Below are 26,810 nucleotides of genomic sequence, written 5' to 3' on the forward strand. Positions count from 1 at the left end.
TTAATATTGTCCCTAAACTGGCAACTAGCTTGAGAAGACTTTTTACACATGGCAGAGTTCTCTGCACTTAAACCTCCCTTATACTCTCTATAACCAAAATGTACCATATTTGTATAGTAATATAGAAAGAACTGCAATATTCCCTAAATTCTTTCACTAACTCTAGAGTCAGTGATCTACATTTCAAAAACCCAAAGAAAGAGCCTGCAGTAGCAACCAGAGGATTATGAAATTTAGGAACTTGTTTAGTCATACCCAGAAGCAGACATTTATAAACTCTTATGAGCTCTCAGTTTTATTGACTTGAGTATAGTTATGAAACTCTGGTAAATCTGCAAGTATCAATAAATAAATGAAGCTTTAAAAATTATTTCACTCAGAGAGAATAACAAATTTGCTAAAGGCAGAATAAATAATAACTTGGCCTTTTTTAAGCATTCAAAATTTTCATTCTTCTTGTTCCATTCCCCTTTTCCCCATCAGGGTCCCAAGCCTGCTAATATGCATGTAAATATTCAGCATGTTTTTCCAGTTTATAGCAAGTTTCTAAGTATGGTATCTAGACTTTAGGAATAAATAAGAATACCTTGGCCGGGCGCGGTGGCTCACGCGTGTAATCCTAGCACTCTGGGAGGCCGAGGCAGGTGGATCGCTCAAGGTCAGGAGTTTGAGACCAGCCTGAGCAAGAGCGAGACTCTGTCTCTACTAAAAAAATAGAAAGAAATTATCTGGCCAACTAAAATATATATAGAAAAAATTAGCCGGGCATGGTGGCACATGCCTGTAGTCCCAGCTACCTGGGAGGCTGAGGCAGTAGGATCGCTGAAGCCCAGGAGTTTGAGGTTGCTGTGAGCTGGGCTGATGCCACGGCACTCACTCTAGCCCGGGCAGCAAAGCGAGACTCTGTCTCAAAAAAAAAAAAAGAATACCTTATCTACTATACATTAAGAAAAATGATAAATCTCTAAAACATTTCCCCTTGAAATTTATCTGGTCTAAAATGGGTAGTAAACAGGCATTTTTTTCATGGGTTTTGAGAAATGCTAGTAGCCTAAAAGTTGTTTCAAATTGTTGGACTTATAATTGTTGGACCTTATTTTACTAAAATTAGCTTTAAAAAATAATAATTCAATCAAGAACTAGGTCTAAGATGAAGAAAGCAAACACAAGCTATCTAAAAACATGCACAGTATCTTCTAATATCAAATCATACTAGATCTGTATATCTTATAAAACATTTATGAGTACATTAATATTGTGAAATGTGGTCATTTTTTGCAGTATTCTGATTAAAAGACATGTCATATACTTACTATGGTAGCATTATGGCATATTTATGTGACTAAAATAGCTAATAATATCTACACAAACAATACTGTCAATCTCAGTAGCAAGCAAATGCAATTAGACTACCTTTCCTTCGTAAGGCCCTAATTTTTCTTTTTAATTGCAATTGTAGAAAAGAAGACAAGTTGTTTAGCCAAGACTGCTCCTGAGAACTCTTTGCCTCTACTTTTCAAGAGTTCCAATCTAAGAAATGTGGGCAGGTGCATTCCTCTGTGGATGCTTAAATAAAATCTGCACACACTGTCAATTTAGCTTAGCACTGAGAAGAATGGCTAATCATCAAAAACTGTCTCCAGGCATTACAATGATTACTTGGTTCCTTTCTCAGAGCAATTTTGAAGAAATAAAGGACCAAAGCAGAGGAAACAAGCAACCCCTTCATGCTCTGAGGGTACAGAACACACCTATGCAACAGTTTCTGACCTACAGTTTACCTAGGGTAGCATGATAGAGGGGAGGGGAGGTCGGGTAGTGAGAGGTCTCAAGGAATGACCCCAAGCTTTTTAACTGAGAAATTAGTAGACTGAGATGCTATTTATGGAGATGAGGAGGACTGGAGATACAGAATTAGGGAAAAGATCCAGTTTAAGATTAGACATGTTCATTTTAAGATGCCTTTGAAACAAAATATCAAGTTGGATGCTACATACAGGAACTCAGAAGAGAAGTCTGGGATGGAGACAGCAGTTTAGGAGTTTTCAACAAGCATGGTAGATAGTATTTTAAATCATGAATGTAAGGCATAACCTAGGGAGATATGGTAGTTGTACACCCATATGTTGCTGAGACATTAAATGAGAATGTGAAAGATGTCCAAGTTTTCTGACAATAATGGAATTTATTAGTGATCTAGCAAGAGCCCTTTTGATGGAGTGGTGGGAGTAGAAGCATACCATTTACATGGTTTGTGTGTCAGGATGTTCAGAGAAATAAGATAGTCTTTAAAGTCATTTGGAGAGTGAGGGGCTTAAGTAAACTTAAATGTAAAACAAAAAATTATAAAAATTGTAAGTATATAGCTTGATGACTTTTCACAAAGTATACACATTTGTATCACCTGTAGACCCATAAGGATAAACAGACTATTACTCCAAACCAGAAGTCCCCCACCTTATGCTCCCTCCTATTCACTATCCCCATAAAAACAACCACTATGACTTCTAACACTATAGATTTGTTCTGCTTGTTTCTGAACTTTACTCAGACACTATGTACTTACTTGTATCTGGCTTCTTCTTCTCAATATTATGCTTGATGATCAACCATGTTGTTATAAGAAGCATTTATTTAACCATTCTAGCTTGATGGACATTTAGGCTATTAAGAATAATGCTATCATGAACATTCTTGTTCATTTTTGTCTTTTAGTGAACATATGTATAGATTTCTGTTGGGTGTATACCTAGGAACAGCTGGGTTAGAGGATATCTGTATGGTTATCTTTTAGAATATATAGTCAAACTGATTTCCAAAATGTTTGCAATAATTTACACACCTACCAAAAGCATTCAAGTTTCAGCTGTTCCACATCATCAATACTTGATATTATCAGTCTTTTTAATTTCAGCCATTTCAGTGGGTATGTAGTGGTATCTTACTATGGTTTTAATTTGTATTTATCTGACATAAATATGATCATTGGATACATACTGGCCTTTGGATAGTTTCTTTTGTGGGTCGCCTGTTCAAGTATTTTGTCCTTTATAAAATTTGATTGCCATTTTTTTCCTATTGATTTCTAAGAGCTTTGCAAGTCCTATGTTGGATACATGTATCACACATATGTATTCTCATTCTGTGACTGGTCTTTTCATGCTCATAATGATGTCTTTTTTTTTTTTTTTTTGAGACAAGAGTCTCACTCTACTGCCAAGGGTAGAGCGCAATGGCATCATCATAGCTTACTGCAACCTCAAACTCCTGGGATCAAGTGATTTTCCTGCCTCAGCCTCCTGAATAGCTGGGACTACAGGTGTGCATTAGGACACCTGGCTAATTTTTCTATTTTTAGTAGAGACAGGGTCTCACTCTTGCTCAGGCTGGTCTTGAACTCCTGAGCTCAAATAATCTTCCTCCTCGGCCTCCCAAAAGTGGTAGGATTACAGGCTTGAGCCACTGCACCCAGCCTCAGATGTCAGTCTTGTTATTGCTCCTTTGAAGATGGTATGTCTTTTTTCCTCTGGCTACTTTCAGCAGTTTTACTATGAAGTGCCGAAGCATGGTACTCCTTGAATTTATTCTACTTGAGGTTTCTTGCACTTTTCACATCCATGGCTTGTTATCTTTCATCAATTTTGGAAAATTCTCAATCACTATCTCTTCAAATATTTTGTCTCCTAATTTTCTCTTTTTCAGTTACATGTATGTCAGACTTTTTCATCATTTCCCGTGTCTCTGTAATAGTGTAATATTGCTGCTATAATAAATTATCTAAAACTATTGGCTTAAAGCAATACAAATTTTCCTATATTTCCTGTGTAGCAAATATCTTGAGGGGAAAATAAGTTTTAAAAAATGGTTTTTTGGTGCCATCCTTCTCTCTAGGATCTCGGTCCCTTAAGTCCTGGTTACCTGGGGATCCCTAAACTCCAATTTTTGTCTACCCAGCTCCATGAAAGTAATGGCTTCTCTGCTTTCAGCAGAAACTCTCTGCTAAGTTTCCCAGCCTTTTGTCGTGCTCTAAGAATTAGCAAATTCCTGGAGGGGAAAAGAGAAGCACAGAATATCAGCCCACTTCTTTGAAGTTCCTTTGGTTACATGATTTTGGTTTCTTAAGTCCTGGCTGCCTCAGCAGGTCTGTGATACCTTCACTTTTCTATTCTTTTCTTTTTAAATCTAGCCTTTCATGTTTTCAACAAAAACACTAGTTTGTAGCAACCTAGTCTCTCAAGAGTCAGAGGTGGAAGTCACAGTTTGGGTTCTGAATCAAAAGTCTACTGCTTATTAGCTGAGTGACTCTGGCAAGTTTTTTTAACCCAGGTATTTAAACATTCTGAGTTTCAATTTTCTCTTATTTAAAATGAAAAGAATACCATCTCACAAAGTTATTATGAGGCTGTGAAGATTAAATGAGATACATCTGTAAGACATCTAATAAAAACACTTATTGAGGGCGTACTATGTGCCAAGCACTTTATATAGATTTAATAATTTAGTGTAGGTATAATTATTATCCCCCATTTCCTTTCCAGATCACATACCAGTGAGTGAGAAAGCTAGGATTTGACTCTAGAGAACTATTTTTTAAAATAACTACTCAATAATACTGTTTCTATAATATTGCTTTAGTATTGTTCCTAACACCACTAAGTGGTCAATAAATGTCAGTTATTAATATACAGAAAATATAAGTGCTTCAAAAATATACACTAATCACATCAGGTTTTCTATTTTGTTTTCTTCTGATTTATGCTTCTCCTTTTCATTTTTGCAAAAAGATTCTTATAACATCTTTCAATGCATTTTAAAAGAAGCTATTGTGAAAAATTAATGTCTAATAGCCTACTGAGTAGATAGGTAATAATTTGCTTAAGCATTATTCTACTGTTGAATATTTAGAAGGTTTCAATTTTTTAGATAGTATAGATATAAGTGATATTAACATTTTGTGCCTTTAACCATTTTTTTATTTGAAGTATTTTCTCAGGATAAAGTCCTATAAGTGGAATTATTGGCTCAAGAGTATCAACATTTTGTTACTGTTGATATAACAACTATGCTGTTTCCCCAAACAGTTCTAGTAACTATGATGCCACCAGTAACTCTCTGTTTCTCTCACCAGCAACAAAAACGAAAGGAGCCAAGAGAATAGGAATTAAAGCTATGGAGTATAGGAATAAAGGATGTGTGGAGATGGGAAAGAAAAAGGAGATATGAATTTTGAGGCTGGAAAAGAAAAAATGGAGTAGCTGGATGCTATTTCTTGTGAAGCAGGGGTATTATTTTCACTTAAAGGGGAAGAGATGGATGAGTAGGACTGGATTTGTTGAAAATTCAAATATGCAAATACAAATACATATATAAGTCTACCTCATCATCTTTCAAGAAGAATGTTTCTATGACAGTTTTCAAAGATCTGTGTCCTCCCTACCTCCATCAATGCAATCTTGCATATGATAAAATATTATTTAGGTGTAGGTTACAGACTATCTGGTGTATCAGGGCTCAACCTGATCTTCAGTATCACTTGTTATTCTAACCTATCACCAAACTTTTAGTAATATGGTATGTGAACCTTTATTATTGTTGTTTTAAGATACACAGAGAAATTATCTCTCTTTTAATAACATACTAAATCATAAAATTATATATATAAATTACAAAACAACCACATACATTGTTTTTATTTAGTTCAATTAACTTAGTAAAATGTGCTGAAAAGCAGAAGGCCTGTGTTTTACTACCCATTCTGTCACTTCTTTGGTGTGTAATCTTGGGCCTTGACTGCTTTATCTATATAAATTAGGATCACATTTTATCTGACTAAAGTTAGAATTCAAACATGGCATCTCTTGTTTCATATTCCTGATATTAAATTTGTTTTGTGAGTAAATTATATTTGAATAAAAATGAAGGAATCTCCCTTCTTTTGCTATCACATGCTATGCTTCAAATATCTTATCTTGTTATGAATATCTTGTTAGGAATCTTGTTATCATGTCAGACTTGAAGTAACAATTATAACAGGTTACTTTGTGGGATTCTCTTAGGGCCAAACCATTTGTCTGCCCTTTTCACAATCAGAAATCTCACAGCGTAAACCCAGAGGCAGTTGCTTTTCTGCCACTGCCTTCCTCCTCCTACTTGTTCCCATCATAGATTTTGGGGCAGTATAATCATCAGAAACAGAGAAGACCTTGAAAATGTGAGTGTAACTCTACCAATATCTTCCTCTCTTTGTCTACGTACTATAGCCTCTTCAGTAAACAAATAAAACAAACATCTCTGCTAACTGCTTGATTATGTACATAGGTAAGTCAGTGCCTGATTGTCCAAGTTCCATTTCAGATTTCTTTTCCAATTTCCATTATCTCTTAGTAAATTTTAGTAGTGATACTGAGAGATCATGCAGTATAAGAATGATCACTGGCCTGGGAGAATCTGCATTCAAATCCTACTTCTACCACTTACTGGTCAAGTGATTTGCGGCAAGTGACAATCTCTCTAAGCCTCAAATTTCTCCTATGCAAAATGCCAAATTATCAGAATTAAGACAACCTGTCGAAGTGCTTAGCATAATACTAAATAAATGTTAGTCAAATGGTAACTGGAATTATGGCTAAGAATGGTTTCAATGTATTATAAATATCCCTTATAAAATAAGGCAAGCACCACTGAATAAAACTATTTTTTCAGCTGACTGAAATTAGAGGATGGTTTCATTTCTAGGGTCCTTAAAAAATCCACATATCCTTAAAAGAAGCCACTTCAGACAGGGGAGCAAATACAGAGGCTCTGAATTCCTTTATGTTTCAACAGATGCATGTTCCATGTTATGGAAGCACTTACCATACTAAAGGCAGGAAAAAGTGAAGAATAATTTTATGCCTATTGAGGTAGCCAAAAAATTTTGCTAGTAAAATTGTGGTGAAAACACCATCCTCTTATATTGCTGGTGTCATCAAAAATTAGTACAACCTTTTAAGGAAATATAGCTGTTGTATCAAGAACTATACAATGCCCATACTCCTGGAAAGATTAATGTCACTCATAAGACTTTAAGCAAATAATTCAAATAAGGAAAATAGCTATAATTTTATTTAATAGTGCCTGGTACTCAAATATTTCTTCAAATGAATACCTTTATTTGTACTGACTTCTTCACATCACTGCCCTTGGTTCCTTCCCATTAAGATTTATCTATCTTCATTATCTGCAGATAGTTTTAGAATCAAATTCCAGTATCTTTTTCTAGTCTCTGTTCTCCCATCTTCTCCAGTAACTTCATGTTGGTTGCTCTTAGACTCCCTACCTTAATGATACTTTCACCCTCTAAACTCAGTTGACCTTCACATAGAAACTGGTGGACCACATACCACATCCTTGACATAAGAAATCTGAAGCTTCCTTCAAAATCCTAAGATGTATTTCTCCTTTGTTAACACCTCTGTAGTATAACTATTCACCTCACTGCCCACTATATTAGGATAAAAGATAACCAGTGGCTATCCTCCCATCCATCCTCACCTGATCCTTAACATACCTTTAGCCCTGTACCTAGTGGCTATGTTTTCTCAAAGCACTTCTTCAAAAGGAAATTTCGGATAAACATTTTCACCAGTTAGTAAAGGTCACTGATGAGCAGGATAATATATGTGAATCATTTTAAGAATACGCAGCTGTTATAGACCTATTAATTGGAAAATACAATGAAAGGTTCACTGACTTTGAGAATCATGACATTGCACTCAAATTAGCATTTCAGCCTCACCTAGTTGATATCACCAAGGCACCTAAATAACTACAGATGGGACTGAGCTCTCAGTAGATGATATTTTAAAAGTCATTGTTTGATGCTAAGAAAGATCAAATTGAAATATGGAAAAATGCAGAATACCCATGCCTTCAGCAACCCGAAAAGTGCTGCAAATCTACATTCTCCTACCTAACCCAAATCAAGATGCCCTTAAGGTCACAAATGCCTGATACTCATCTAGAGGATCAACCGAAACTGCGGACCTCCATGCTGCAACCAAATATTCAAATGCTTTCCAACAAAAAGCAGACACAACAAAGTCATTAAAAGTTTAGTTAACTTTAAAATTAACAAATAGTTTTCATTTTTTGAAATTATTAAGTACACATTAGTTAGATTTTTACAAAATAATATATTTTTAAGTATATCTAATTGAAATTTCTTGTATGCAGCCTTATTTGATTATAGCTAAATTAATGTGGCCTTCCAACATGAAAGGTTTTCCACCTCTGCTCTAGGATCTGACAATTATCACTTCCTTGCTTTCACATCTCTTGCTTCTCTCTTCTAGCCCCACCCAAAATTCTCCATTCTTCAAGTCTAAGTATTTTTCTCTCTCACCTTTTAGATATAATTCACATATCATAAAACTTACCCCTTTAGTATGCAATTCAGGGTTTTCAGTACAGTTGACCCCTTGAACAACATGGGTTTGAATTGCACAGCCCACTTACAGGCAGATTTTCTTCCACTTCCACTACTCATAAGACAACAAGACCACCCCCCTCTTTTCCTCCTCCTTTTCAGCCTACTCAATGTGAAGATGATGAGGATGAAAACCTTTATGATGATCCACACTTCCACTTAATAAATAGTAAATATATTTTCTCTTCCTTATGATTTTCTTAATAACATTTCTTCTCTAGCTTACTTTATGGCAAGAATAGAGTACACAGTATATACAACATACAAAATGTGTTAATCAACTGTTTATGTTATCAGTAAGGGTTCTAGTCAACAGTAGCCTATTAGTAGTTAAGTTTCTAGGGAGTCAAATGTGATACATGGATTTTTAACTGCATGGGGTCCACACTTCTAACCCCTATACTGTTCAAAGGTCAACTACATATTAGTATATAAAGCATTTTAGCATACAAGGTGGTATAACCACCACTACTATCCAATTCTAGAATACTTTCATCGATCAAAAGAAACCCTATACCCGTTAGCAGTCACTCCCCATGCCCATTCACTAACGTACTTTCTGTCTCTATGGATTTGCCTATTCTAGACATCTCATATAAATGAAATCATATAGTACGTAGCCTTTTATGTTTGGCTTCTTTCACTTTAGTGTAATGTTTTTAAGGTCCATCTATGTTACAGCATGTATCTTTAATCTTATTTTGATACAAAATAACATTCTATCATATGGCTGTGTCATATTTTGTTTATTCATTCATCAATTGATGGACATTTGAGTTTGTTTCTATTTTTTGCCTATTACGAATAATGCTGCTATAAACCTTTCTGCATATAAGTTTTTGTGTGAATATGTTTTCAGTTCTCTTGAGTATATAAGTAGGAGTGGATATACAAATTAAGTGTCCAAATACTTGAAATCAAAACCTATTTGGTTTCTGAGTTCAGGTAGCAGGACATAGCTCTCCATAATGCACACAACTCTATAATGACCTCCCCACCCTACTCCTGCTCGAACACCTACAGTCTTCAGAGTCTACACGTTAGTTACAATTTATTTTTTTCCAATTAAATTGAGGGCAGGGGTCAGTTCTCATAGCTCTGATCATACAGTACGTTTTTAATATATGCTTATCTGACACCCTAAGATGCTTACAAATGACAGAATGGTGACTTATTATTTGCTCTTTCATTCTACAGATATTTGAGTGTCTATTGTATACCGGCCACTCTGTTTGATGCTGGGCATAGTTATTGGTTAGTTTCATCATACTCCAAGTACTAGTTCAACTCCACAAATATTTACTGAATACCTATTATGTGAATGGCATTGTGCCAGGTATGACAATAGACACAGAGAAGAATAAGATATAGTCTGTGGTCTCTTATGCAAGGACATAAACTCTACGTCAGTGGTCCCCAACCCCCAGACCACGGCTGGTACCCGGCTGTGCCTCACTACCTGAGCTCCACCCAGCGACTCCCGTCCGTGGAAAAATTGTCTTCCATGAAACTTAGGAACTGGGCTGCACAGCAGAAGGTGAGAGGCTGGCAAGCCAGTGAAGCCTCAAAGCTTCATCTGTATTTACAGCTGCTCCTCATCGCTCTCACATTACCACCTGAGCTCCGCCCCCAACCTCCCATGCTCGTCTGTGGAAAAATTGTCTTCCACGAAACGGGTGCCAAAAAGGTTGGGGACCGCTGCTCTACATACAACAATAACAACAACAAGAACAGGAACACTGGATATTAAATGCCATTAAGAAAGGTACAAAATGCTCCAGAGGGTTAATGGTTAGAGCATGTATGGTTTGGGAAAGTGGACAAAGAGGAAAGACATCAGAAAATACGCCTTAAAGATGGCATTTTGGCCGGGCTCGGTGGCTCACACCTGTAATCTTAGCATTCTGGGAGACTTAGGAGGGAGGATTGCTTGAGCTCAGGAGTCCGAAACCAGCCTGAGCAAGATCAAGGCCCCCTCTCCACTAAAAATAGAAAAAATTAGCTGGGCATGAAGGCACACGCCTGTAGTCCCAGCTACTCGGCAGGCGGAGGCAGGAGTATCGCTTAGCCCAGGAGTTTGAGGTTGCAATGAGCTGTGATGATGCCACTGCACTTTACCTAGGGTGATAGAGTAAGACTGTCTCCAAAAAAAAAAAAAAAAAAAAGTAGGTGGCATTTTGATAGATGGGGATTCTTAGGAAAAGATAAAGTGCTTTAGGTAGAGGATAACATGAGCAAAGATGGAAAGCCTGAGTACAGCACAGAATTTTTTTTGCAAAGACCACTGCACTTGAAATGTGTAATGTGTAATAACAGGTATGATCATAGTGTGAAGGGTCTTCAGAGTTAGGCTAAGTGTTTAAATTGGCTTAGGAGAGTGAGTTCAAAGTTTCCCTATAACAATTCAAATTACTTTTGTGAATCCTTAATCTTTTCTTGAAACTTTTCTATTATGTATATTTTCTAAAGGAATCATGGAAATTAGTGATTTATCCTTCCCACAAAGAACAAAAAATAAAATCTTGAACACTAAGTAAGCATGCTGATGGGGGAGAAGGCAGAATCTCAATAAGCCTAGCACTGTATCTCGTACTTTGGGGAATATGTAAGGCTTAAAACAGACTTATGGGCAAATCCCAATAGTCAGAATAGCTGGAGCAAGATTAGGGGTAAAATAATAGCATTTATTAAGCTCCTAGCACCAGGCACTGGGTTAAGAGATTTACATACAGTATCCTTGTTCCACCAAAGAACCCCATTTAGAATTAGAGAAACTGAGGCTCAGAGAGGTCAAGTAAATTGCTCAAAGTTAACAGGCTAGTAAGGTCAGCTAGTAACACGTAGAGATCAGTTTTGAATCCAGGCCTGTCTGATCTCCTGTTTTTCCCGTTTTTTACTTTTACTTGTTTTTACAGTTTGAAGGAAGCTAGAATGGCAGGATCATGATGTGTGTGTCAATGAAAAGGGCTGAATATAGGGGCTTGTCTGGGCTGGAAAAAAATTAGGCTGAAACATTGAAATATGGCCTTAGAATGGCTTAGAGATCGAGACCAAGACAGGTCAAGTTTAGGGGTGCTTCTTCTTCTTCTTTTTTTTTTTAAGAGACAGGGTCTCACTCTGTCACCCAGGCTGGAGTGCAATGGTGAGATCATAGCTCACCGTATCCTCAAATACCTGGGCTTCAAGTGATCCTCCTGCCTCAGGCTCTTGGGTAACTGAGACTAAGGTGCACACTACCACGCCTGGCTAATTTTTTTAATAGAGATGGGGTCTTGTTACATTGCCCAGGCTGGTCTTGAACTCTTGGCCTCAAGCAATCCTCCCACCTTGGCCTCACATAGTGTTGAGATTACAGGCATGAGCCACTGTTCCTGGCCCTAGGCCTTCTTCTTGATTCAGTTTGAACAATGATCATAACATAGATCTAATTTAGGAATACTGGCTGGGCGCGGTGGCTCACGCCTGTAATCCTAGCACTTTGGGAGGCCGAGGCGGGTGGATCGCTCGAGGTCAGGAGTTCGAGATCAGCTTGAGCAAGAGCGAGACCCCATCTCTACTAAAAATAGAAAGAAATTATCTGGACAACTAAAATATATATAGAAAAAATTAGCCGGGCGTGGTGGTGCATGCCTGTAGTCCCAGCTACTCGGGAGGCTGAGGCAGTAGGATCGCTTATGCCCAGGAGTATGAGGTTGCTGAGAGCTAGGCTGACGCCACGGCACTCACTCTAGCCAGGGCAACAAAGCGACACAGTCTCAAAAAAAAAAAAAAAAAAAAGAATGAAGGAATACCAAGGGAGAAAAACTGCAGTTTTAATTTGTAAACCAGAGAGTAAACTCCAAGAGAATATGGGCATTTGTTTGTAATAATTGTATTTGAAGTCCTGAGAACAATGATGAGCACATGGTAGGCACTCTAAACTTTTGCTAAAATAGTGAAGTCATGTAAGAGGTATCTCATTTGAACACCCTTGAAGGCTCTGAAATAAAGACAGTAGAGCAACAAGTTTACAAATCATTCAAGTAGCTAGGATACTTTCTTTAACCCATAACCCCAAAGAAACAACAACAAAAAACCACCACGACCAAAACAACAACAACAAAAATAGTAGTAAAACATTAGCATGATTTTACAAAGGTAGATAAAAGAATGAAAAGATGCTTTTGCATTATTTATATCATCTCTGTGGATACTCAAATTTCAGTGAGATGGAATCCAGAATTTTGACCTAGTGTTTTAATATTTCAAACTGCTGTGAGCAGTGTATCCAATGACTGCTTTTGGAAAAGCAAATGGTTATCTAACCCAAGTACTCTAAAAAAATTTTTTTTATTTATTATAGCTGGCTAGTAATGGAATGAAAACCCCAAATTCATTAACTCAAAGAGTAACAGAGTATACTTACAAAAGTATTTTTCTAATTTTGATACTATGTTTCTATTAGAACTCACCTTTGTGTGTCTTTACAACTGCACAAAGGGTATTAAGAAAAAAACCTTTGGAAGACAGCAAGCCACTCCACAGAAACACTTTTAAAAAGAATAAAAACAAGTTCCACGGACTCTCCCTTTCTATTTTTCACAAGCTTTTCTAATATTTCTTCTTTGATAGGACCAATGAATAACTGCCACTTATCGCAAAACATCTTCTTTCAGATACATACTTAATATGTCGCTTTCTTCTACACAGATGGTTCTTCAAGCTGCTCAAGTCTTTCAGCTACAGCAATTTTTCTTATTTCTATTATACCGCATTTCTTCCATGGAATATCATAAAGACCAATTTAATAAACTCCTTTGTCTTCCAAAGACAATTTCCAAAAGGCAGTACTACTGTATCTCAATCAATATCTTAACATCATTTTCTTTTTTTTTTCATTTAGTTCTACAATCTTTCCATTCTTCAATAATTCCTAATACTATAGTTTGTCAGGTAGCCATATCACATTTTCTTCCATATTACATTAAAATAGAAGAAAGTAAATATTTTCTCTTTCAGCAATTAATTAATAATTCCTTGGGGGCAGTCTACATATCCCTACCATTCTATTAATAACACCACAGACATTTTGTCTTGCCTTTTCAGTCAACTGCTGCAGCAATTTTGTGGTCTTTCAAAGATAACTCATAATTAATTTTAGGGTCTTAGACTGATTTATAAAAAATTGTCTACATAAGGTTAAAACACATTTTTTTCTTTAGTGCAACATTTGGTTTAAAAAAGATTTTCTAATGAACTCTAAACCAAACGGCTTCTTGAACTAGAACTAAAATAAGTGCAGATTTGGAAACTAAATTAAGTAATAATCCAAAAGGTAAAAATACACGGGCCTTATTATTTTAAAAGTTCTTGAAAGACATTAGGTTCACTTGACAGATACCCTAAACTTACTAAAATTGTTGAGATTTCACAAAATAAGCTCCAAAAAGAGTGGTTCCTTCAGTACACAGACCCCTCCCCCCAAGTATTGTGTTACTGCATTGCCAGTAGAAGATAAGGAATCAAAATTGTGTTGTATTTATTACCAGCTCACATACAGTTTCTTACACAAAATTGAAAACACAGGAAAACAGAAAGTTCTTTCTTATTGATCTTCAGTCCTTTGTGAGCCAGTTTTTTACTGTACTTAAAATCTGAGCTGAGTCTCATACCCCTTGCACCACACTTTAAATCCACAAAGAACAGATACTGTTTTTCAATCAGTGCTGAATTTAATTATAAAAAGGGAAAAATGTACCCAAATACAACTTTCACAAATGCTACATGTAAGCTACACGTAAGGGTTTTTAAGGCTTGAGGAAGTTGTTTTCAGGCCCCGGGCAAAACCTGTAGCCCAAAATCAACGGGTCTAAGAATTTAGGGTACCAATTATATCAGGTAAGGTAACATCATTGAGTACTTCAGTATGGTACTTTCACTCTAAGATAAAAATGCCCCATAATATATGTAAAATATTCAATCCTCTAATAAACCACCTCGTCAACAGAGTTCCTGTTGCAGGTCAAGGCAGAGAGCACTATACCTCACTCAGTCAAGGTTGGACTTGAGAAGGGGGACAATTCAAGAGTCACAACAAAATATGTCATTTTGTGGAGATGAGTAGAGAATTTTAACAAGGCAGGATCGAATTCTCTGAGGAAAGCATGAAAGAAAACTTTGTTGGAAATTTCCCATCTTACACGTGGAAACAAAACTCACATAAATTGACTGGAGGCTAGTGATGAGCACAACTTAGTGGAATAACCTAACTTCCCAGAAAACACAGTCCCAAAGGTGTAAGATGCGATCTCTGCGAATGGTACCAAGCACCACCTTTTCACACCCCCCAACCCATCCCCATCCCCCTCTACAGGAAGTGAGTATGTTTCCCCCTCCCCCATGACGGCTTTCCTCCCCCCCAACCGGAAGTGAGGCGCCCCCATTCAGTCGGCCTCAAACCGAGACAAACCAGTAACAGCAGCAGCGAAAGAGGGATGATCTTCAAGGGGTGAAGGGCATCTCGACCGCGGCCGCCCCCAAGCTCGCCTTGCTTACTGACCTGCGGACGACAGGGGCAGGCAGGGTCCCGGGGCCTAAAGCAAGCCCCCTGCACGGAGGACAATTCCCTCAGCCCCTCTCTATCGCCTTCGCTCTCCGCATTCGTCGTCTCACAGCTTGACAAAAATTCCTCCGCAGCACTTCATTTTCATGTCCTTTCTTTCTCTTTACCTAGTCGCTTAGCCACTTTCCCATAGGTAACTTCTCTTATCGTAGTAACATTTAAAATTGTTCCGGTGTGGAAAAGAATGAAATATTATTCCCAGTACCTTCAGGAAAATGAAGGGATTACTTTGCCCCAATGCGGCGAAGGACTACGTGATTACGCGAGGGGAGACTTATTTTCCTGGAGGTTTCTGGGAGATGTAGTTTTCTTTTTCACTGCTAACGCCCGCAGAAAGAGGTGGGACTTAAACTGGTAATTATTATACCCTGGCGTCCTTGAAAATAGGTATTTCGCATTCGACAACTACTCGACACCCAAGTAGGCCAAGACTGCCTCGCCCTTACCTTCTGGGTTTAGTCAAGCCCCTTTTCTCCTCCCGCGGGCCCGAGGTTCTGGTCGCCCCGCCCTCTCGCTTTGGCACCGCCCCTCAGCCAATCAGGCGCCCTCTAGGTCTCTTCCTCTGGAGGTGAGAGCGCGGAGAGGCGGGGCTTCGTGCAACTCCTCCCGCGGGACGGAGGGAGTCCTGGGAGAGGGCCGAGATCCCGTCCGCGCGCTCGCGTGTTCGGTCGTCAGGGAGCGCGGCGGCCGGGTGCGCGCGTGGAGGGGCGGCGCGCGGGGCTGAAAGGAGGCGGGCAGGCTGGTGGGCCGGGCGGGCGGCGGGCGGCCGGCCGGGAGCGCGCGGCGGACTCGGCGGCGGCGAGTAGTTAGTTGTTGTTAGTCAGTGTCAGTTGCTCGGCGGCGGTGGCTTAGGTCACCAGGAAGGGGACAGGACAGGCGGCGGCGGTGGTCACCGCAGCGGCGTGGGCGCCCCTCAGGTAACAGGGGCACGGCTGCCGCGTCCCCTCCATTCCCTTCTCCTCACGCGCGGGGTTGTGGGACCGGGGTCGCCGCGGGGCGAGTGCGCTGACCCGGGGAATCCCAGCGGGGCGGCGGCGCGCCGGGGCTGGGCGGCCGGTGCGTCCTGCTCGGCGCTGGCTCTCGTGCCGGGCCACCCGCGCGACCCGCCCGCGCCGCGCGCCCCGTCGCGCCCCCAGCCGCCCTGCCCCTCCCTCGGCGGCGGCCCCGGTGGCGCGGCGCCCCCCAGAGGAAGGAAAGTTGGGACCTGGCGGGAGGGACGCCCCCGGGCGCGGCTGCGAGGCTGCAGGGAAGAGTGGAGCCTGGAGGACCTAGACGTGGGGCGGCCGGGGCAAGGGGGGGCTTCTCTCGCCCCTGCGGAGTCTGCACGGTCGTCCCGCTCCCAAGCCGGGGAGGATCCGTGCATCCTCGCCAGCAGTTCAGGACGGAACCTGGCGGCTCGCTGCCTACCCACTTCGCGCTGCGGCTGGTGAGCCCCTGACTTGCAGGCTTGCTTGATTGGGCGTTTTGGGTGGTTGGGCTGGTCAGTGTGTTTCTTCTTTGCCCTTTGACTCATCCGTTCTTGCAACTTTTCTTTCCTCCCTCGGTGAGGACTTGCCGTCTGAACCGCGTCTCCCCCTCCCCCCTCATGGCATGCACCATCCGTCTGAGAGCTTGATTTCGTTTTTTCCTCCTTTGACTATGTTGAAGACTGCTGAGAGCAACAGGAAAGAGCCCTCCGCCCTTTAAATGTTACTTTTTGCAATCAGTTTTTTAAAGATCCAAGTTCAGGAATTTGAGAGCCGTGGAACGGAGTTACTGGAGGGCTGGCGTTGAGGGGGTAGTGATGAGTTAGAGGAAAACTATGATTTCATCTTTATTGGCTTTGCTATAGAAAGCCTAATACATTTCTCTTCTGTCTCTGTTGAATGTGGTAAGATTACACGTTCAATTAAATACTTGGAGACTTACATAAAAGACTATTTTTAGGTCATTGGATGATGTACACGAACAGCTTTTCACCTGAATTGGGATTGCCTTGAGGATTCTATTTTGGGGCCTACATACTGATTTTTATGCAGCCACAGCGTCCTTTTTTTCTTAATAAATGAAGTGATGTAGTAATGTGTGTACTCAGAGAACCCATATTTGCTCTCTGTAGTGTGGAATTGAAAAACGTGAATTATCCACAGGGGTAAAACTTTCAGTGAGCAATCTTGGATACTCACTTCGTGATGGCTTCTCCCGTAATCTCAGAGCATGTCTAGATAGCTCAATTCACTGACTACCCTAATTACTTTCTGACTTGCCTGGCACTTCTCTTTGGTGACTTGTTTAGTAAACTATAATGGCAGGTATGGTACATTTTCTTGGCTTCAAAGATGAGAGTTATAGCTTCAGCCCAGAGATTAACAGTTAATGGAAGCAGAATTCATACCATTGCTAGTGAGTTTTGGCTATGACCAACTCACAAACTATGTGAAAAAACAAACATCCCCTTTCCATAGCTGTCAGAAGGAAGAAGGGGAAATATTTTATCATGTCTTTATTTTGGAGACTCTAACATGACTATATTATGTGGGAAAAAATGTCAAATTGTTTTCTCTAAGGCTTTTTAATGTGTGGTCTTCCTCCCCCTCGCTCCTTGTTTAGGGGCTGAAATTTATGTTTGGCTGGGTTCTAGGGTTGGAAGAGAAGTGCTTTGGTGAAAGGAAAAGATAAGACTGCTTTGAACTATTATGATACAATGGCTATTCATTTTATCCAGTGATGTTACAGAGAAATTTCCATGATAATGTTCGCACCCCATTAACATTCTGTTAGAATTTATTTTTAAGGGTCTACCCTGAGGCCCATAAAGAAATAATACTACTTCATAACTGTTTTCTGACAATCACATTAAAAAATGTGTTCCTGGAATGTGTTATATATGTATGCATATCAACATTTATCTTTGTATGTTTATGGTAATGTAAATATTTAAGTCTGAAACCTTAAAAACTATTATTTGCTTATTTGCATACATGTTTTTCAACATCTAACAGTGCAACCATATTTGCCAAATAAGCATGAGCCATAAATTCATGCTTTGGCACATTTCAGATAATAACTCTTCTGAATTGCTCCATGGTGAAGCATCATGAGATTAGCATTTGCTTCATGAGAGAGATTTGTTGTTGTTTTTAACTGTACTGATGTGCTGTTTAAGTGGAACAGGTGCTGGGCTCTAGCTGTTTGTGTTGAAACCTGCCAAATCATACTCTTTTGTTGAATGGGTTTTTTGAGTAATTTAGGAACCAAACTGTGGCCCATGGCATGCCAAGTGTGAGTTCGAGGCTCCATATCACCATTGCAAATCCCTATTTTCACTGTAAGGGGCAGGTGTGTATGAACTTTATTTTCTTCTTTGCTGATCTCTTTACTGTGATGCCTACTCCCCCACCCTCCACCTTAGTCCTTTCATTACTGGAACTCTTGGTAAAGTCTAGGGTCCTTTGTGGCTGGTTTGTTTTCCTTGGAGAACTAGAAATTCTAGTAACCTTCAGGAATAGGTCATTCACATTTGTTTGACAAATATTTGAGTGCTTTCTAAGTGCCAGGCGTGTGGCACTTAGGATGTGAGTATATATAGAATGAGATCCTTTTGCCAGGAGCTTACAGTTGAGAGAATTACCAGTAATTATAATACAGTATTACCACATTGATGTATGTCGTATTTATGTATGACAGGTGTGTGCACAAGTTTGTATGGGTGGAAGTGGAGGCAGGGTTGCCGACTCAAACTTAGGGAGAAGGTGTCTTGGAATGCATCCTTGTGGATTACCTGAGCTAATCTTGAATAACAGCTATGAGTTAACTAGGTTCAGGAAGAGGGAAAGCATATTTTATACTAGCACTGTCCACAAATGTCACATATATAATTTAAAATTTTCTAGTAACCACATTTTAAAAAGTAAAAGTGAATTTAATTTTAATAATGTAACTTAATCCAGTATATCTAAAATATTATCATTTTAACATGCAATCAATATAAAAAGTAATATTGATGTATTTGACATTCTCTTTTTCATACTGTCTTCAGAATCTGGTGTGTAATTTACACTTATAGCACATCTCACTTTCAGCTAGCCTCATTCATATACTCAGGAGCCACACGTAGACAGTGCAGCTTTAGAACAGGAGCAGATGAAGTGATAAGAAGCCAGATCGCTGATTGCCTTGTAAACCAAGCTAAGAAGAAAAAATTGAGCTATGCTGTGGTGGAATCAGATTTGTGTTTTAGACCTATCATTTTGACAGTAAAGTGAATGTTGGATTAGAGTGGGGCAAAACTGAAAGCAAAGACCAGTTAGGAAGCTATCCTGGTGAGAAATAATGAGGAATGTAGAGAAGGGGGTAGCTATTAATATAGGAAAGATTTAGAAAATATTACCAACAGGATGGGATAAATAATCAGATTACAGAATTGAACAAGATTGAAGATTTAGGATGATTCCCACATATCTGTTGTGAGCTGTTAGGTGGTTTGGGCAAGCAGTTGAAGAGAAGCCAGCTATCTGTGCCAGACGGACCAAAGATGAAAAAAGGAAACTATGAGAGATTTGTCGCAGAAGCTGAGGGAGAATATTTCAAGGACTAGGAGTGGTTTACACTGGATCTTGCCCTGCAAAGGACAAGTGAGATAAGGACTGAATAAAGTCTCTGAGACTTGATGATTAAGATGTCTTTTTAAACTTCAGCTAGAGCAGTTAGCTACATTGTAATACATTGAGGGGGGTTGAAGAGTGAATGACAGCTAGAAATGTAGCTAATTGAGAGGGATACAGTGTTTTCAACACAGGACATTGAAGGAAAGAGTGTAAGTAGAGGGAGATGATCAGGAATTAGAGAAGTTTACCTATAAAAAAAAAATCTTGGGCATGCTTATGTGCGACCGGAAAGAACCAGTGGAGAGAAGAAATTGAAGGAGAGAGTATATGTGTGTGTATGGCGGGGATGGGGGAGTGGATGGTGGATGGTAGATGGAGGCAAGGATTTGGAGACAATAGTTAGGGATAGGATCCTAGGCCTAGGTAGAACAGCTGGCCTTGAGTAGAAGGTCATCTTACTTTTCCAGGGAGCTGAAAGGAAGGAGATAAAGATGGGTGGTAGTGTAAATAAGTTTATAACTGACAGAGACAGGAAGGAGAAAGAGTTGATGACTGTCTTCAGTGTCATTTTTGATCATCTACTAAGAGTGAAGGGAAGATGGTGGAATAGGGGTTCTTAAAAATAATATGATTTTATAACAGCTTCCAAGGGAATGTGAGAGAGGGAGGCAAACGGACACATGAGCAGGAAATTGAAGATTAGGCAGCATTGAGCACCTGTTGGTTGTACACTTTGGATTTGTAGTGGTACCAGTTTGGTTTGATTTTTCTCTAGCAGTGAGTGAGTAGTCTGAGTATATCTGAAGAAACTATTCAACACAAGAACCCTATGAGATATGTATTGTTACTGTTACTCTTCTTGTTTGTAAATGAACATCTAGAGTTTAAATCCTGGTAGTTCAGTTCCACAGCCCAGGCTGCTACCTGCTGCTTTGCAGATGTCTGGTAGTGATTCCTGAAGGACAGTTGAGAGAATTAATGATGTTGAGAATTGTGACTCTAACTGTGGAGTCCAAGCTGGATCATGAGCAGAAAGCCTCAAAGGGGTGATCCAATTGGGAGTAAATGAAGAGCATGAAAGGCTATTGGTGTGAAGCTGAAGAACTAGCTAGTAAGGAGGGAGTAAAAATAATAGCCCCTATTTATGGAGTATCTACTATGTATTGGCCACTTTAATACCTTATTCCAATCCTAACACTAACTCTACAATGTGTTATTATCCTTGTTTTCTTCTCTTTATTATTCTCCGTCAGATGAAACTGAGGATTAGAGAGATTAAATAACCTGTCTAGAGAGACACACTGTCAAGTGATAGAACCAGGATTCAAAGCTCATTTTTTCTGATCCAAACCATATTCTTCTTAAGTCAGGTGGTAAGATAGAAAATACAGTAATGAAGGGAAGTGGCAGAAAGACACTGAGATATTTAATTTAGGATTTCAGAGATGTATCATTCATTCAACAAATGTTTATTCAGCATCAGGTATGTGCCAGACATTGTTGTAGATGCAGAGGTTATAGTGGTGAACCAAACAGACAAAAATCTGTTATTGTTATAGCATAGTAGAAGGTGATGGTGCTGTAGAGAAAAATAAAGCAGTGCAGGTGCGACAGGAATGCAGAGGGCTGTGTACACTCTTAATGATGGTATCTGGGACAGACTTGGTGAGAGTAAAGACTTGAAGGAGATAAGGGAGCACAGAGGGTAGAAAAAACATTTTGCGTAGGCCCCGAAGCAGAAATGTGCTTGGTGTATTCCCAGACTTCTAGGAGGCCAGTGTGCCTGGACTGGAGTGAGTAGAAGAGTAGAACAAGGTCAAGTCAGAGGGATAACGGGGTTCAAAACACGTAGAGCCTATAGGCCATTGCAAGGACTTGGGTTTTTACTTTGTGAGATGGGAACCATTATAGGGTTTTGAGCAAAGGAGTCACTTGATCAGATTTATGCTTTTAAAAACTTTACCATGGCTACTGGGTTGAAAGTAGTCTAAGGAGGTTTTTAAAAGTAGAAGTAAAAAGAGCAGTTGTGAGGCTCTGGTGAAAAATCCAGTTGTGGCCTGATATATGTGGTGACGTCAAAAGAAAAAAAAAATCAAGTTGAGAGATGGTGCTGTCTTGGACCAGGGAATTCGTAAGAAGTGGATTGGATCTGGATATTTTTTAACTTTTTAGTTTGAAATAATTTTAGATTTACAGAAGAGTTGCACAGACTGTACGTAGAGTTCCTTTATACTAGTGTTTCTCAACTGCAGCAGTATTGACATTTTGAACTGGATAATCCTTTGTTGTGGAGGTTGTTTTGTACGTTATATGATGTTAAGCAGCATCCCTGGCCTCTATGCGCTAGAGGCCTGTACCACCCCCTCAGTTGTGACAATCAGAAATGTCTCCAGACATCACCTAATGCCCCTGGGGGCAAAATTGCTCCCATTAAGAACTCCTGCTATATATCCTACACTTAGCTTCCTCTAATGTTAACATCTTAACGTAACTATGGCACACTTATCAAGGTATGAAATTAACGTTGGTATCATGCTTCAACCAAACTTTAGACTTCATTTGTATTTTACCAGTTTTTCTACTAATATCCTTTTTCAATTTTCTTCTGCAACCCAGGATACAATATTGCTTTAGTAGTCAGTTGTTTCTTCCAATGCATGATAGTTTCTTGGTCTTTACTTATCTTTTATGACCTTCACACTTTTAAAGTGTACTGGTCAGGTTTTTTGTAGAATGTTCCTCAGTTTAGGTTTGTCTGGTGTTTTCTCATGATTAGACTGGGGTTATGGATTTTGGGGGAAAATATCACAGAAGTGAAGTGCCTTTCTTATGTACAGGAAGTACAAGATATCAAATAACTTATCATTTGTGATCACTTTGTTAAGGTGGTTTCTGCAAGGTTTCTACACTGTAAAGTTACAGTGTTTCCCTTTCCATTATACATTCACTAGAAGCAAGTTACTAAGTTTAACCCACACTCGGGGGAGGAGAAATAAATTTCACTTCCTGGAGGGGGGAGTACAAAGAATTTGTGGACATATATTAAAACCACCACAGTAATTGGTAAATATTTGCAGGGAGATACTTTGAGGCTTTGCCAGTATCCTGTTTCTGCCTACTAATTTTAGCATTCATTAGCAGATCTTGTCTGCAGCAATCATTGTAATGGTGTTCTGAAGGCACTTTTTTATTTTCCACATTCTTTCTACGTTTATTAACTAGAATTCTATAAGGAAGGTTTGTCCATTCTCATCTATGTAATCATTTGTATCAGTTCAGATCCATAGATATTTGTTTTATTCTTAGAGTTATAATTCAATACTGTCATTATTTATTTTGTTGCTCAAATTATTCCAGCTTTGGGCGTAGGGAACTCTTTTGGATTTACTTCTGTGTCCTTTTGGCCTGCTCCTGTTCTTTTTTTGTGTGTGTATATGTGCATGCACACTTCTTTACTTGCAGGCACTACTAGATGCTTCAGGTTCATCTCCTATTTCTCCTGCCCCAGCCCTAGAATCAATTATTTCTGTATGGAGCACCAGTTCCTTTTACCGAAGAATGGTATTTTGGATCTGGATGCTAGGTGTGCTCATTGCTACTGGAGTGTCACTGTGCCTAGCCTCTCTCAGTGGACACAGCTAGGAAATATCTGTGTGTATACTAAGCCATGTATCCACGTTTGATTTTGTAAATCTGTATTTCTGTATATAAAAAATAGAAATGCATTCATACTGATACCTGTAACTCTCATTGGATATGCTTTGATCCAAATGAGTTTGCTGGTAGATTGGATATGGAATGTGAAAAGAGAGCAGTCTCCAAAGGTTTTGGCTTGAGCAACTGGAAGGACGGAGTTTTCATTAACAGAGATGGGGAAGACTTTAGGACAGAGCAAAGCAGGGTTCTGGGGAGAGTTCAGGAGTTCTGTTCCAGACTAATTAAGTTTCTGAGATTTCTAATAGACATGCTAATAGAGATGTCAAGTCACCAATTGAATATATGAATCAAGAGTTCAGAGAAGAATGGTCCAGGCTGGATACATTTGGGAGTTGTCAATGTAGATTAGATCACCCAAGGAGTGAGGAGTGAGTATAACTAGAGAAGGGAAGAGGTTCAAGGACTGGACCCATGGGGCATTCCAGTCAAAGATAAGGTGGAGCAGTTCTGCATAATAAGGGCTGGGATATGCTTATAGGGTGGATTTCATATCCATCATTAATAAACATTTATTTAATACCTGTTATTTGCAAGACACCAAGCTGTGTTTGGGGTTAACATTGCTCCCTTCCTCCATAAATTTATAATGTAGGATGAGACAAATTACAGACTTAAAAGGAGAATAGTAGTAGAAAGCAAATACTAGATAATGGTAAAGCTATAAAGTACTAGTAAAGCTTGTTAGAGGATTTGGACATAAGCAATGAACTTATACGTGCCAGCTACATTTAAACACCCGTGTAAGCATGTGTCAGTCAAGAAACTTGTCAAGGTTTTATGCACACACTAGTAATTATCAACCAGCAGAAGTTTCTCCATATTTTGACCTTGGCTTCTTAGGTTGTCTCTGCTCTTGTTCCCTTTCATTATGAGGTCTTCGGTTGCTAATTGTGCCTGTGGTCATTGGCCATCAATTAAGCCACTCAGTGAGCTGGTTAGGAGTGTTTCTGCTGCACTTGACTTTTTAACTTTTGACTCTCTGCCACCGTTCACAATCAGTAGGGTTTGACTTAAGACTGCATACACTCAGATGTTTCTGTGTAAAATCAAGCATAGGTGGCCTTATCATCTTCCATGAACGTGCCCCCCATATATATATAATTTTTTTTCACAGGTGGTCCTAAATGTTCACATTTATCATTTGGTTTTTAAAGTCAAACACAAAATACAATTTTAGAATTTTAAAAGTAATTTAAACATGTAGCCTAGTAAACCAAGCTTTTAGTAAAACATTTTAATTTCAACTTCTTTGCACTAGGCTTTCATTGCCAGCTGATAAGAGGTGGTGGTATAGCATGAGGCAGGCAAATAGCACCTATCTAGAAATTATTTAGGTGTCAGTCACCCTTTAGGAACTGTAAGAAAAATAAGGGGTTTATCTACTTTGTAGGATAGAGGCAGATAATTACAGGATTCCATTCTCAGGTCTATCACTGAATGGTTGATAAACCTGTTATCCATTTTTATGTACCAGTGTGTTGTATTTATTAGTTGTGAGAAACCTCGGCATATTTATATGCTGAATGGAAAGAGTAGTGCAAAGACTATGTCTTACTAGCATTGTCCCTGCAAGTAGTGGATACCCAAATGTTTGTTGAATGAAGGAATTACATACGATTCTTGACCCCAAATATTAATAAAACATGAATATTTATTTAGCTTATTCAAGAAAGCTTAAGATATTAAAAACTTTGGTTGACTAAGTCAAAGTTAGGGCAAAATAAAGTAAATCTGTATGGTAACATCCTCATTTTAGGCTAAGCCAAACAAATAATACTGCTCTGTGAAAACATGATCACTGTCTTTCAAGTAGCTCATAAACCTATACCCTCCAGGCATAGGCAAGAATTTTCTAGCTCAGAAGTCAAACTGCTTGAATTCAAATCCTGGCTCAGTTACTTAGTAGCCATGTGACTTTAAGTTAGTTTTTAAACCATGCTTCCGTTTCCTCATGTGTAAAATGGGGCTAATACTTGTACCTACTTTACAGGGTTGTCAGGTGAAATTAAGAATATATGTCTTGCACATAAGTGTTTGACATACAAGTGTTCAATTAATTTTAACTGTTATTCTGAAAATGCTGAGAGACTATTAGTAGTATCTCAACATTAAAGTTTTTATTTTCTAAAAAATTTTGTATGCTGAGTGTTAAAGGAAAAGAAACCCCTTTGTGAATAAGAAAAAAACACTGACAGAAGGTATACCAGTATACTCATGGTGATGTATTGGGACTATGAATAATGGGTTTTCTGTTTTTTGCCATCTCCATTTTTTTCTCTATTTGTTTAACATAGTCTTAATAAGTGCTTAATGATAAGCCAGAGACTGGGCTTTCATGAGCATATTACTTTCTGAGGGTAAGCATAGCATGGCGATTAAGAGTGGATTCTGGACCCAGACTGCTTGGAGTTAAATCTTAGCTCTGCCACTTACTAGCTGTGTGACCTTGTGAAAATTATTTTTCTTTTTCTGTGCCTCAGTTTTCTCATCTATAAAATGGGGATAATGATAGCACCTATCTCAGAGAGTTTTTAATGAGTTAATATTTGAAAAGAACTTAGAATAATGCCTGAGGCGTAGTATCATGTTTGTTAAATAATATTGAAGGAGGGCAGAAATATTTTTTAAAAATGAAAGATTTTAGTTCTTCAGTGTATGTACACTTTAATCCACATTAGGGTGATAGGGATACTTTTCATTGTTTAGAGTTAGGATCCACCCTTAATTTTCAAAGCAGATTTAGTTACTTTTGTTATTACAAGGGAAGATGCCATGGTATAACTCTTAAATATTTTGGAAAAATGAGTTGAATATTTCAAATGCTGAAAACTACCTTCTTTTCAGGTGTGCAACAGGACTTGCAGATTTTATTTGAGTATGAAGTAGGTGTAATTGTGGGAGTTTGTGTGAAAGAAGATTTAAGGCCTTGGAAAAGCAGTAGAAAGTATTTTACTAATGCCAGTTCTTTCCTTGACTTGAAAAATTGTTTTGCAGTAGTATGCCTAGACTAGTTTTCATCATTTGCCTTTTGGGGACTGGGTGCATCCACCATTCTAAACCTTACAACTAAACATTTCAATTAAACAGCCAGATTTTAATACAGCTGTTGGTCCTGAAGTTAAAAGAGCTTGTTGGTTTCTAGATTCAATGAGGAAGTTAGTATAATCTAAGAGTGATGAGAGGGAGAGAGGAGAAACCTGTAGTTTGATAACCTTTTTTCTTCATGCAGTGTAAGAACAAATTTAAATGGTTTCTTATATACTCTTTTCCATACAAATGCAGCTTGTGGAATGATAGCATCAGTGAATATGTAAATCACACCATCAGCAGCATAGAAATAAGTTACAGATACAGTAGTTTCTAAGTTAGGGAGTTAAACTGAGTTCTTTAATTATTGACTTAGATTTTATTTCACATTTTTAAATTAAACATATACAAA

At 38.9% G+C, this 26,810-nt stretch overlaps 2 protein-coding genes across 5 annotated transcripts in view; one reads left to right on the top strand and one right to left on the bottom strand.

The window, feature by feature from the left end:
- Positions 1-15,535, bottom strand: part of HMG20A (high mobility group 20A) — a 68,832-nt gene extending 53,297 nt beyond the window's left edge. Inside the window, exon 1 of one of the 2 annotated variants that reach the window (XM_045532698.1) lies at positions 15,515-15,535. The gene's annotated coding sequence lies outside the window, so the exon portion shown is untranslated. Of the gene's footprint in view, positions 1-15,005; positions 15,361-15,514 lie in introns of those variants that run through there. The other variant, XM_045532682.1, reaches the window with a different exon arrangement.
- Positions 15,536-15,817: 282 nt separating this feature from the next.
- Positions 15,818-26,810, top strand: part of PEAK1 (pseudopodium enriched atypical kinase 1) — a 253,250-nt gene continuing 242,257 nt past the window's right edge. For 2 of the 3 annotated variants that reach the window (XM_045532711.1, XM_045532740.1), the window contains exon 1: positions 15,882-15,985. The gene's annotated coding sequence lies outside the window, so the exon portion shown is untranslated. Of the gene's footprint in view, positions 15,986-26,810 lie in introns of all 3 variants that reach the window. The other variant, XM_045532723.1, reaches the window with a different exon arrangement.

The sequence above is a fragment of the Lemur catta genome, chromosome 1, assembly GCF_020740605.2.
Source record: "Lemur catta isolate mLemCat1 chromosome 1, mLemCat1.pri, whole genome shotgun sequence".
Classification (NCBI taxonomy): Eukaryota; Metazoa; Chordata; class Mammalia; order Primates; family Lemuridae; genus Lemur; species Lemur catta.